This window comes from Crocodylus siamensis, chromosome 1 (genome assembly GCF_052110815.1).
Source record: "Crocodylus siamensis isolate JL-2025a chromosome 1, ASM5211081v1, whole genome shotgun sequence".
NCBI classification, from domain to species: domain Eukaryota; kingdom Metazoa; phylum Chordata; order Crocodylia; family Crocodylidae; genus Crocodylus; species Crocodylus siamensis.
In genome coordinates this window covers 192,129,032-192,143,028 of record NC_143395.1, presented here as the reverse complement: position 1 = coordinate 192,143,028, position 13,997 = coordinate 192,129,032, and the positions used below count along the sequence as shown (strand labels likewise).

The window sequence follows — 13,997 nt, the reverse complement described above, 5'->3', positions numbered from 1 at the left end:
GCTCCTGCCGCTGCATGCAACCTGGGAGGGCATGGGCAGGGGGACATGGCAGGCTGGCACTGCTGGTTGGGTTGGGGCTGTGCTGAGCTCCTTCCAGCATGTGGGGGGGAGGGGTGGCTGGGCCAGGGCTGTGCTCGTGGCCGGTGCTGGCAGTGCTGGGAGGGAGGTTATGGGGTGGGGCTGCAGCCACCCCAGATTTCACTGTAGCCCCCCCATACATTTCCTCCCAGCACTGCTGCTACCTGCCCTAAGGGCAGCCCCCACACACCAGGAGCGCAGTCCTGAGTGCGGCCCTGCAGCTTAAGTGTAGCCCCCATGCGCCGGGAAGAGCCCAGTGCAGCCCCCACCCCCCCGCGTCTGCCCCAGCCCCTGCTGCACTCCCTCCCTCACTGTGGGGACACCGATCTGCCCTCCACTCCCCTCCCCCCCCCTTTCCACCACAACAGACTTACCAACTGCATGCTGTTCTCCAAGCTACCGGGCTGTGCTCCTCTTTGCCTGCGTGCTGTGCTGCGGCTGCATGTATGCATGAGCGTTTATCAGCCAAATTATCACCCATATTAAGCTGATTTCCGATACAATCAATTTTCTTTATATTGGTGCCAATCTAATATAAGACCTGTGAATCAGTGCACCTCTAGTGGGTTCTGGAGTATTTAGTATGTAGTTAATACCTCTACATTGTTGTTGAATCAGACACAGATGGCCATCAAGCAACTTTTCCAGTATGTTGTAGAGCTGGCACTCAGCTGATCAGACACAGGTGATGTTTGTTGGCTTGAGAAAAATAAGCAGAAGAAATAACAGGCTGTATGACAGAGTATGCCAGTTGTTGTACTAGCATTGAAATAACTGTGTTCTCTTGTAGGCTTGTGTCTACTGCTTAACATTACACTACTGTAGGTGGGTGTTATGTTTTGATTTTCAGAATCACTGTTTTTGACCAATCAGACAGATTGGAACGATACATTTACTGAGCCACACCTAGCCTTAACTAGCTTTAGTATATTTGGTGCAGTTCATTCTGTCTCTCTCTCTCTGACGCACGTATGCATGTACATGTACATAGCTGAAACAGAGCTCATAATCTTTCCTCTTATGCACCCCATCTCTATTCTCAATCACTGTGGACAACTTTACCACCATCCAGGCACTGACTGGTGTCTTTGACTCAGATCTCTTTCCCTTTCTGGATCTTTACATCCAGGCTATGTCTAAATCTTCCTGTACAGTATCTCTTACATAAGATCTTTTCCTAACCATCACGATGCCTTGAACTCTCATCCAGGTTCCTGTGACTTTGCATCTCAGTGACTGAAACACTTTTTTCTCTAACTTTGACCAATGCAGTCTTGCCTGCGTACAGCTGTCCAGGAGGCTGTTGCCGAGATCATTCTTCCAGTCGATTGCTTTGACCATATTACTTCTTCTCACAAATCCCTCCACTGGCTTCACTTTCTGTACTACATTGAATGTAAGCTACTAAATGTCTGCATTTTCACAGCCTTTTTCAGCCTATCATCACTCTGCTTAGTACCTCTTGGTCTTTACGAAGAAATTGACTCCTGACTTTGATTAGCTCAGAGTGCCAACCTTCATTGCTTGCTAGTTAAATTTCCAAATGAACACCTTGGCGCTTTCTTTTGTACAGACTGTCACACTTTCTCTCATTTTCTATAACCCCCTTGTCTGCTGTATTATGAACAGGTTCTATGTCACTGTAGCTTTCTGTTCTCTATTCTGAATTGCAGTTTCTCTGCTAAAATGTATGGTCTTCTCTAAAGGAAAAGTGAAATAAAAGCAATTAAAGTCAGTTCACATTTATTCTGGAAAGCTTACAAATACAGCAGTATTGTTCAGCTGCTGCTTTGTGATCATTATTAATTATCTCGGATGCTTTAGGAATGTTAACATTTATCCTGGCACACAGCAATGGGGAATGGTATTCATGATCCATAGTTTCCAACCTGTGTTTGCCATGACTTTTCTTTTTTTCTGCAAAGGCTGGAAACAGACTTTACCTTTGTGCCACCATAAAAAGGCACAAAGGCCAAGCAAACAGACGTCCATGCCCCTTGCTACGCCACTAATGCCCTGAATTATGGCCACACAAATAGCTGGTGTGAGTTTGTGCTGCTTTTTTGTGGCTGATGCCTGCATGCTTTACGGTTGGATAACCTGGGCAGCCCAGAGCACTCTGCAGCCTCCCTGGCAAGTGCTTTTGGTGCCTCAGTAGCCTGATCTTGTGTGACCTGGGAAGTCCCATTCTGTAAAGTCCTAGGAATGCCTGCCTGGGTTCCCTCATTTGCAGATGCATGCCCTGGCAAGGATATCATGCTTCTCTGCACCAGTTCAAGGTGCACCTCAGCAAATGTGGGACCCAGGGCTCTCCTGTTTGCAGTGGTGCACCCCAAGTCAGGTGCAGCAATATGATACACATGCTGGGGGAATCTCCGGGGGAATCCTATCTGGAGTATATATCTGCAAGCAGAGAACACAGGGTTACCCCCATTACCAACTGTCCTCCAGGATAAGGCCCCTAAAGCCCCTAGTGGCTGGGCCCAACCCTGTGGGACAATTGGTGACATATGTATCACTCAGTGAAGTAGATCAGTTGTGCCAGGATGTGGATGTGTCCCAGCACAGCTGATCCTGTTCTAAGGAAAACATCTGTTTGTAGCCAAAGAAGCATATACGTAGTGTTTTACTATGGAAGATTTAGCAAAGGTGTAACTGAATCTAGTTCTTATAGGTTTCTTTTGATACCACAGATTTCTGGACTTTCAAAGGGATGTTTTACCTTGTGTGGTTTTCAGGACATGAAACCAGGATTTATATTGATCTTTCTTTTGTTTCATTATTTTACAGAAGGAAGAGTTTCCCAGCACATCTGTCTTATCAGATCACTGTTTATCCAGCCAATTGAGAACTATTTTGGTAAGTTACTTGCTTGTAGATTAGATATTACAACTAATTTATTAGAAGCTGCAAAGACAGCATTACTGGTTTTCTACTTCATTTGGTTAATGTAAAATGTATGTTTAGGATGCATTGCTGTTTTGAATTAATCCATTCTTATATAAGAGGACATATTCCTAACTCCATGCAAATTGTCTTGTACCCTGTACAGCTACACTGAGCAAGAATAGGGGTAGATAAAGTTTCCCAGGTAGTCAGGATCTAAACTAAACAGGGCATTGTAAGCCATTGTCAACAGCATGAATGACACTGGGGAATGATAGGAAGCCAGTGTAGTCCTTGGGAACAGCTGTCATGTGTTGCATGTTATTTATGTCATTAAGCAGTCAGTCATCTGTGTTCTGTAGTAACTGAAGTCTGAGTATTTCTGAGAAATATTTAGCGGTCATGAAAGCATAGATGACATTGATGGAGCGAGAGGTTTAATCATTGTGGAATACTGGTTCCCAGACTATGGTTTCTGGACTGTTTGTTCTCTGCAAGGCTGTGTGTGGTTGGTAGTCTGTGGATTGTGTCAGACTACCCTTGACCCTAATCATATCCTTTCCCTCATTTCCCCTGCCCTTTCCCTTCTTTTCTTTAATTTAAGTTTGACAAGGGCACATGTTGGTCCATGAGAAATTTTGAGGATTGGCTGTGGTCTGTTAGTCCAGAAGGCTTTGGAACCACAAGCACAGAAAATGGAAAAACAGATTTCTATGCAAAAATATCACCTGGAGACCCATCTACTATTTTAACAACACTGCCAAAAGTTTGCAATCTACCTTTATAAATAGAGGGGCAACATCTCTATGGCACCTGCATGACCTCTCTGTGTTCATCATACCTCATTTCCTTCAGGAGAAAGCTGAGGTCACTGAGTATGGATCGGGTCATCCATTCAGTCCTGACTAAAACCAATTCAGAGACCTCTACATTTTAATCTACTGACCTTGCAATGTGAATTTGACCCTGTTAGTTCCTTGAGTTGCTGGGGTGAAAAAACTATAGGAATAATACTAATAATGTGGCTTACTGCTGGAAGGGCTCCTCTTGCCTAGTCTCTCTAAACTTATTGCAACAGAACCAGAATAGTAGTTTCTCACCCTTTTCAGTTATCATATAGTGCATGTTATCCATGTGAGGAATCTCAAGATACAGTGCAAATCTCACTTACTACCTCAAAAAGTATCCCCAGCCAGAGGGGGAAGAAATTCAATGTGTTTTTTTAAAACAAATTCTTATGATCATATTGGGGGGAAATGACTGGCCAGTCTTCCAGGTGATTCTCAAACCATTCCTCAGTCTTTCCCCCAGATTAAGTCCCTGGGTGCCCTGTAAAAGCCTAAACCACAAATGATTTTGACTGGTTCTCCTCTGATTATTCCACTAAATCTCAGTGGAGAGATTAGAAAGGAGCTCAGTAATAAACGTCCCTACTGTCACCAGCATTACTAAGACAATCTGTATTAATGGACTAAAGCTCATGAAAAAGGTGGCCACAAATAGTATCTATCATATTAATTCATCTTTGTTGTTGCTGTTGACTGTTAGTAGTAGTACTATTACTAGTACTGTTTCTGCTGTTGTCACTGATTGGCTGTCAATATTACCAACAATATATAATGTTCTTTATGAATGTATAGGAACACACAGTCATCACTTAGATTGCCTACAACCTAACGACACTCACCAAAATCACGCAGATAGAAGTCTGACAGTACCAGGAGTAGAATGCACAAGGCCAAATGACCACTGTTCTCTTCTAATTAACTACACTGACCACAAGACCACATTTTCTAATTCAAGGCTATCAAACATCCAGCCCATGATGCTGCTCCATCTGGCTTGCTGGGCTACCAGTGGGTCATGGAATCTGGGAATGTGACTAGAGGTGGGCAGGGTCTGCCACATAATCAGGGGCCCCAAGACCCTGGGGAACACGGCTCTCAGTGGCAGGGGACAAATAAGGGTTGTGCTGACATGGCTCCGCACACCTTGTGGCTGCTCGAACCACCACAACTTGTGCTGACTGTACTACAGCAATCTGCCTGGCCTGTGGCTGCTTGTCTGTTGCTGTCATTGCTATGGTTGCTGCCACTGAAGAGCCCTGTGGTCTAATTCTAGCCTAGACACAGGGCATTTGACACTCCTGCTCTGTTGAATGTTTAGTCATAATTCCTGTCACATATCCAGTGCCTGTGCCTGATGTTCCCAAAGTTACGGTTTTCAGATTTATTGGATGAAGAAAAACAAATTAATCCGAATTTCCATAGTATAGCAAACAATCTAAAGAACCACATTCTTAGACTTCAGCAGATATCATTATCAGGCAGCCCATCGCAAATATATTGAATTGGATATTGCATATTACATACTGAGCTGGGATGCTAACGGAAAAATCTGCTCTCCAAGCACATCACTGAAATCAATCCTCTTTATAGATAACACAGAGCTTAAAACAAATCTAAGGTACAAATGGTCTAAAGCACCATGGGTAACATTGTCAAAATTGTCTACATGACTTAAGTCACATCAGCGTTCAACTTCAGCCTTTTAGATGCTCTGAAAAATATTATTGACTCTTTTGAAATACCAAATAAACAAAAACCCACCCCATATGGACTTTAGAGGACCTTGGAGGAGAAAACTAAAAAGCTATCATGTTTTATTCTGGAGCATGATTGTATTAGGTGCCCAGCCAAGTAAATTATTTTTAGTATGTATATAACCTCTGATTTTTTAAATAAAACGTAATCTTTGGTTATTTAAAATTCAGAATATTAAAAACAATTAACTTCAAGTTTGGTTTATTATAAAATAAAAACTATTACTAAGGAAAGAAAACTAAATAAATAGTTATAAATGCAAAGTATAGTGTCCGAATCTAGAATTGTACCTTTGAAACAGTTCTGGGTCCCATGAAGGCCATTCTTAATAGACTGCAGATCTCATATTAACCTTTACTGAAGAGCAAATATTAGGCTTTAAAGTTTTTATGCTCCATTTTTTTAAACCAGAAAGCCTATTCAAACATCCCTTGACAAGAACACTTTGCAAGCATAAAAGCTTGCTAAGCAGGTTTAGTCTTTGCATTAGAGGTACTAGTTGAGAGGTTCTTCATATTATACACAACATTGTGCGATGGTTGAGATCTCTTTAGTAGAATTATTGGTTCCATAAAAATACTTTGGAAGCAGTGTTTGCTATTTACTAGGGATACTGTTGTCAAATTAACATTGTCAAAATTCCATATGGACCCACCATTGATATCCTAATGTCAGGGTGTACTTTTCAACATCTCTAACAGGTATTGGCAGATAGATTTTCAAGCTCTGTCTTCATCTTTGCATTCTAGGAATGCACTTGCTTTGGCCATATCATCACTCAAGTAGTGCTACATTTGTTTGGCCTGGCCAGCACAACCTCTACATAAAAATAAAATGGTTTCTGAGACCATATAACAGGCAGTTGTACCACAGTCTAGCTTTGGTTTGCTTTGAGACGGGCCACCTATTGTGCTGAACTCCATCACTGCAATACCAGAGCTAATAGATAATAATAGCATAATATTCTCAGTGCCCCAATTACAGCTTCATTTGCTCAACTACATGATCCTCTTGCAGGAGAGCAGAGAGAGATAATTATGGTAGAAGTCACTTGCAAATATCACCATGCACTGAACTGCAAGCTAATTTTCATACCACTCTGGTCACTAGTGTCACTGAGGAGGTGATCAACATCCTCCTAGTAGATCAGAAAACCACATGCAGACATCAGTGGCCATCTGGAGAGAGGAGAAAGAGCCAGATGGACTCTCAGAGAATATTTTGTCAGATACCTAGGGTCCGGACAACTAAATGTTATGAGCTGCAGGCAATGGTGAAAAAACAATTCAGGGACATTGTATTCTAAGGGGTGGATGAAGATTACCATATTGTTAATATTTCATTTCTAGTTTTTCACTGTGTATTTGTAACCATGTCACTCCCAAACATGTGACAGAATATTACCACATCCCCAGGCAGGTGCAAAAGCCAAAATAGTTCTTATTCTACTGTCACTACCCTACTAAGCAATAGGAAGTCATACAGTATGTATGCATGTGCTTGGGGTACCTGGGATACTTGGGGGAAGGTTAAGGTGAGAGAGAGTTAAAGTGTAGGGAGTGAAAGTTGCCAGAACTGGGATTAGAACCAGTGCACTAGATAGAAGCTGCCAAAGGATTTGAGGCTTGGGGTTACTTAAGGTCAAGTGGCCCCAAGGTTACTCAGGTTCACTGGTGCAAGGAGAAAAGCCCAGTGGCAATGAGGAGACAGCCAGGAAGGAGAGAGAGGCAGAAACCTGGGAGCTGGGGCTGGAAACTGGCACACAGGTGAGGGATTGGCTGGGGGGGGAGACAGCCAGGAAAGAAACTGAGGGAGAAACCTGGGAGCTCAGGGGAAAAGGCAGTGGGGATAAGACAGTGCCAAAGAATCAGGGGGCTTGGAGGCAGAGAGGAGCTCAAGACAGGTGCTGGAGGTGGTGGTGAGGGAGAAATGAGACAGAAGTTAGAGGGGTGAGGAGTAGAGACTGGAGCAGGGCCGGAACTATAGCAAAGCCAAACCCAACTCAGGGGTCCAAATAACAGTTTTATTAAACAGACAACACACTACACAGCCCCATGAAGTTATTGGTACACACACACACACACACACACACACACACACACACACACACACACACACACACACACACACACACACACACACACACACACACACACACACACACACACACACACACCCCGGTGGCCTTTTACGATCAGATCACCAGATCATTAGATGCAGGGGTAGCAGTGGATATAATCTTCCTGGACTTCCGGAAGGTTTTTGACACTGTCTCTCACCCCATTCTCATTAAGAAACTTGGGGACTGTGGTGTCGACACCCACACAGTCAAATGGGTCGCCAACTGGCTGGTAGGCCGCACCCAGAGGGTGGTAGTGGATGGGTCCTTCTCAACCTGGAGGGATGTGGGCAGTGGGGCTCCGCAGGGCTCGGTCCTCGGGCCTGCACTGTTCAACATCTTCATCGGTGATTTGGATGAGGGGTAAAAAGCACCCTGTTCAAATTTGCTGATGACACTAAGATGTGGGGGGACGTGGGCACATTGGAAGGATGCAACAGGCTACAATCAGACCTAGACAGGTTACAAGGGTGGGCGGACGAGAATAGGATGGGTTTCAACACAGACAAGTGCAAGGTGCTGCACCTGGGGAGGAACAACCGGCACCATACCTACAGGTTAGGGAACTCCCCTCTTGTCAGCACGGAGGCAGAAAGGGATCTGGGGGTCATCATTGACTCCAAGATGAACATGGGCCGGCAGTGTGGAGAGGCAGTAAGGAAGGCCAACCATACCTTGGCATGCATCCACAGATGCATCTCGAGCAGGTCCAAAGAGGTGATCCTCCCCCTCTATGCGGCACTGGTCAGGCCGCAGCTGGAGTACTGCGTCCAGTTCTGGGCGCCGCACTTCAAGAGGGATGTGGACAGCATGGAGAGGGTCCAGAGGAGGGCCACTCGTATGATCAGGGGACAACAGGGCAGGGCCTACGAGGAGAGGCTACGGGACCTGAACCTGTTCAGCTTCCAAAAGAGAAGGCTGAGGGGGGATCTTGTGGCCTGTTATAAACTCAGGGGGGATCAGCAGGCATTAGGGGAGTCGCTGTTCCCCCGAGCACCGCCAGGAGTGACCAGGAATAACGGTCACAAGCTAGCAGAGGGTAGGTTTAGGTTAGATATCAGGAGGCGCTACTTCACGATCAGGGCGGCTAGGGTCTGGAACCAGGTTCCAAGAGAAGTGGTGCTGGCTCCTACCCTGGGGGTGTTTAAGAGGAGGTTAGATGAACATTTTGCTGGGGTCATTTGACCCCAGTACTCTTTCCTGCCATGGCAGGGGGTCGGACTAGATGATCTGCTCCGGTCCCTTCCGACCCTAGAAACTATGAAACTATGAAACAAGCACTCACAGCGGAACCAACTTCCAAGGGAAGTGGTGCTCACTCCTATCCTAGGGGTCTTCAGAAGGAGGCTAGCCCAGCATACTTTTCTGCCCATGGCAGGGGTTTGGACTTGATGATCTGCTCAGGTCCCTTCCAACCCTACCTACTGTGAAACTGAAACTATGAAGGTTTTGTTGCTGGCTTGGTTTAGGAGGTTTCGTTTCAGCTGTTTTGTTATGTCTAATACAATCTTGAATTTTAACCAAGACACCGATTAGTCTCAAGCCCTGAATGAACTACTTGTTTTGATACAGTATCAGTGTTTCAGTTTGGGTTGTTTAGCAAGGACTATCACAATAGTTGTGTCTCCGCTAGGGACAGAGGTGTTAACAACCAGGTTCTGCACAAAGGGCGGCAGTAGAAGCAGGGGCAGTGGCATTCAGACCTTAGATATAAGTCCATGTACTGTTCCTGTAATCCTGCAATAATGAGCGCTGTTACACACAGCTGCCAAGTTACCTCTGCCTGTTAATTGGGAATGATCAGGAAAGGAGAACGTGCAGCTAAATGCATCTCATCTGCTGGCTGAGAATCTAAGCCAAGCTCCTGGCCTCAGACACACCAGTCCTACAACCTGTTGCCTTTCTGCTTTCTGCTTGTGAAAGAAAAGAAGGAGGTATTCAAAGGGCTGAAATTTATGCTACGCATAAAAGACTTTGGCTGGTGCTTAATGTTAACTGGCAGCTGCAGCTACGTAGGGTTCAATAATCATGCACTCCTAGCTGTTGACCGTGCAAAGCCCTCCAGGATGGAATTTTCTGTACTCCATAAGAAACACAATTGTGGTTTATGTACAGCCTAATCAAACTGCACATTTAAAAGCACATTTATTTATTCCTATTCATTTATTTAGATTCTTACTACTTAGCAGTGAAATCAAATTAACTTTTAAATAAACTTAGGCATTCCAGATAATCACTTTAAAGCAAGATGGCAACCCCCAGCACACATACCAGAGCATGGCACTTGAAGCCATTTTGCTTGTCATGTCACAGCCAGCCTGGGCTCTGGGCAGCTGCTGCTGTCCATGGAGCCCAGGCTGAGCAGCCCAGGCTCTGTGGCAGGCAGCAGCTGCCCAGAGCCCAGAGCGGATGTGGTGGGGAGCCAGGAGGCTGTAATCGGTGCACTGGTGTCCAAAGCCTCAGTTCCATGGCTGGTGGCAATTGCATGTGGACCTTGGGGTGCACAGTGGGGAAGGGGCCAGGGCAGTGCATCCATGGCCCCTCCTGTGCTGTGTGCCTGGAAGCATTCATGCACCTGCTACCAGCAATTAGGATTAGACCCTTTCCCCCCATTGTCTGCCCCAGCATGCCAAGTTGAGGTGTGGGTCAAGTTTGGGGTGTTCTTGGTACTCTGGCCAAAAACCTTTCTGACCCCTGCTTTAAAATATTCATGAACAAATGGAACAGTCAGGGAGCTCAGCCACTTCATAAATACAAACAACTAGCTCCCATATAAAAGACTAGCTCTTCATAGCACCCTTCTCTTTCCAGGTGAGAGAGAAAAGATGGGTTTGCAATATGTTCTGAATGTTATGTTATTGTTACATGTTACACTTAGGACTTGCAAACTGCATTTACAATGCTAGAGTCCAAACATTCAAACAGCAAAACCTGTGCTATGTGCTATCATAACATGGTAAAGTTAGGGTACTGAAAAAGGTTACCTTTAAACCATCTGTGGAATGTCAGTCGGTGTAAAGTTGGAACAGTTTCAGAGCAGTTGCAGGTTAAGGCTTGATGCCATCTCTGACCTGCACAATTGTGACTAAGCACAGTGAGAGCATGGCCTCCCTGGGCTCCATGCTCTGTTCCCAGTGTTGAGCCACCAGAGTTCACTGCAGAGACAGCATGGACGCTGAGGAAGCATGCTTTCCATGCTTTCTCCTCCCTTCACCCTTTTCCCTCACTCTCTTCCCAGGAAGACAGGCTGCTGGGGAAGGAAGCCATGCCCCCCCATCCCAAATTCTCCTGGCTAGAGTTGTGCATCCCAGATGTGGGGCAAAGGCTTAGCCCTCTAAGGGGAGGGCTGTGTGCCCTGCCTAGGGGCCCAGATTGGGTCTCCTGGGGTCCGAGACTCCAGGACCCCATTGCATGGTAATCAAAGGACCCCACATGGCTGGAGGCCCAGCATAGTGCCGTGTGGGCTGGGGTCATGGTGCTGGGAGGTGCCCTAGCTTGAATCAGGTACAACAGTCAAAGATAACCCTAGCCCAAAGTGGTATAACTTTAAGATGCTTAGAGTCTGCTTAGCACAGTTTAACCCCCTTTAACGTATGGACATTCCTGTTTTAAATGCCTTTAGAATAGTTTGAAAGTAACCTGTAAGGCCACCCAGAGGTGGTCTTTTCTGGTGAGGAGTATGTGTAGACCGTATTACCTAACACATGTTGAACTAACCTCACACTGCTCCTTGGAGGTAATGTGATCAGGGGACTCTGATACTGTGGTCTGGGGCGGGGGGAACCCAACAAAGCTGTTTGTTGGGCTTCTAGCTTTTGTACGTCACAGAATCGCTGGACTGACGAGGCTTCAGTGGGGTGGGGGAGCACAACAGCAGCTGTTTTCAAGCTGTTTGTCAGGCAATATCCCTTTCCCTTCCTCCCCACAACACCAGAGCCTTGCTGGTTCAAAGCTCCTGTGTGATAAGGAGGACAGAAGCAAATCAGCACAGCATGGGAGTCCGTCCCAGCCCCTGTGCCAATTCAGGGTTTTGGTGCCCCATGTGGGGCAGGGGCTGGGTGCTGGTGTGGGTCCTAGTTGAACCAGCCTCCGTGCAGTATGGGGTCACTCCCAGCTGATTCGTAGTTTCAGCCCTGGGATCGCACCAGTGCCAGTTCAAGACTCTAGTGTGATACTGCAATCTATATTTATATCATAGTAAGCATTCAAGTGCAACTGCTCAGAAAACTAAGTTGTATTAATGATTTCTGCAGTCTAAATATAACATGTTCTGCATGTAATGTGTAACAAATAGTAACCCCACTATCCAACATGTTAGTTTTGTTTGGTATTATCTTTTATCAGATCATTAAAATAAGAGAGAGTTTTGATGTAAGCTTTTTGGTTCAAAATGTCCTTCTTATCTGGGAAAAAAACAGAGATAGACTGAACTAAATATCGGATGAAGTAATTACTTTTGTTTAATTCTGTTATGTAAATGAAGATAGTTGCTTTAAAAGGGAAGAGTGCAGTAAGTCTGTGGAGCAAAGGGAAATTATCAGAAGCAGCTACAGACCAAGTGAAGAGCAGTTGAAATAGATTAACCTAATTATGTGAAAGAATAAGACCATTCAAAAGGGAAGCAGAGTGGAGTATGTGAGGCTAAAAGTGGGAACAGGTTGAATGTAATGTACTATGAAACCATTATATATGTTAAGTCCATGGTTTTTAGTGTCCAGTAAGGTTGTATGTTTTTGTTCCAACTCTTGTATTCTGAGAGTGTCATGTAGATTTCCCTTAAGTACATGGATTAAAAAATCAAAGGTAGTTGTTCTGTAAAAATAATTCTTCCACTGATGATCTAGTCTTTCTGTCCTATTTCGGTTATTGTGAGCATTCATTCAAGAATGTTGTGATTGTTTACTTTCATCCACATAGTTTCCATTAGGATATTTGATGCATTGGAGAAGATATATTATGCTCTGTGATGGACTTGTGTAAGATCCATGGCTTCTGATGGTTTTGTGGTGGGATGTATTGATTGTGGTGATGGTTGAAATGTGTTGGTATGTTTTGCATTTGTTCTATAGGCAGGGTCTCATTCTTCTTGATTGATCACTGCAGAGTTTTCATCTGATGAAGAATTGGGCAGGGGTTAGGAGACTATTTGAAAGTGTGTGGGCTGGTAATATGTTCCTCAAGGTGTGATTATAACTGTGAGGATCTTTTAGCAGTGTGGCATGGTAGATGACAGAGGTGTAAGGTTAATGGGGATTTTCTTTTTTGCATTCTAGTAGGTTTTGCATGGGCTATTTGGATGGCTCATTCAAAGATACAGTTTATTTCTGTGCTGGAGAGTCCATGCTGGGTAAAGGCAGGTTTTAGGTTGGTGAGTTGAGTATCCTGAGTATTCTTCTCAGAGCTGATATGGTAGTATCTGAAGGTGTGACTACAGATTACAATATTTTTATTAGGTTTGAGATGACAGCTAGTTTTGTGGCGTTAAGTGTGGTGGGTCTTCTGTCTACCATTGTTTGTAAGGTACTATTCTGGATATGGACTGTGGTTTATATAAAAATGATGTTAATGTTAGGAGTATTTCAGAGACACTTTGTTGAAAGGGTGATAATTGTTGAAATTGTGTTAGAAAACAAGGAGAGTGTGCAGGTATTCAGATGAAAGTGTCTTGTGTCACAAGTTTGGTAGTGCATTTCTAGAAACTTTTCTTCAAGGTGGCTCATAAAGAGTGCAGCATTTTGTGGGGGACCTTTTTGTGCAGAAATGTAACTATTTTTTTGAATGTCCATTCATTTACTTAATAGAATTGAGAACAGTAATCATTGTTTTATGTGGTGTTTAGTTCTGGCAGTATTGGCTACTTTCTCAGACCTGAGAACAGCATTTTGTGCCTGAAATCTTGTTTAACATCTCTCCCAAATATATAGGTGGTCTAATAAAATATATTACCAGAAAAGCTTTTCTTTTTGCGCATTCCCTGGACCATCACAGCTATAAGACCAAAGACTATGCCTGGCAACTAAGGTTGTTATATATGCGTAGTGTCTTTGATATACAGATTCATAGCCATATGTATTGTTACTTTATTTACTATACTGCAAGAGTGCATAGGAGTCCTAGTCATGAACCAGGACCTTATGGTGCTGCGTGGTGTACAAATACACATGAAAAGTATATTGGCTTCAAGACAACTGTGCAAGTAACAGGAGGGGCAACATCAGTAAGAAGTGAGAAGTGTTAAAGCCCTGCAGCTCTGATTGAAAATTAATGGACCTTGTAGCACTGAGTCCTGAATTTCACTCTGAAGACACACT

At 44.4% G+C, this 13,997-nt stretch overlaps 1 protein-coding gene across 5 annotated transcripts in view; it reads left to right on the top strand.

Annotated features, from left to right (window-relative positions):
* The window catches only part of PLCB4 (phospholipase C beta 4), a 361,436-nt gene that overhangs the window by 147,841 nt on the left and 199,598 nt on the right, over positions 1–13,997 (top strand). For all 5 annotated transcript variants that reach the window (XM_090051542.1, XM_090051524.1, XM_090051533.1 and 2 more), the window contains one exon: positions 2,869–2,937. The gene's annotated coding sequence lies outside the window, so the exon portion shown is untranslated. The remainder of the gene's footprint in view (positions 1–2,868; positions 2,938–13,997) is intronic.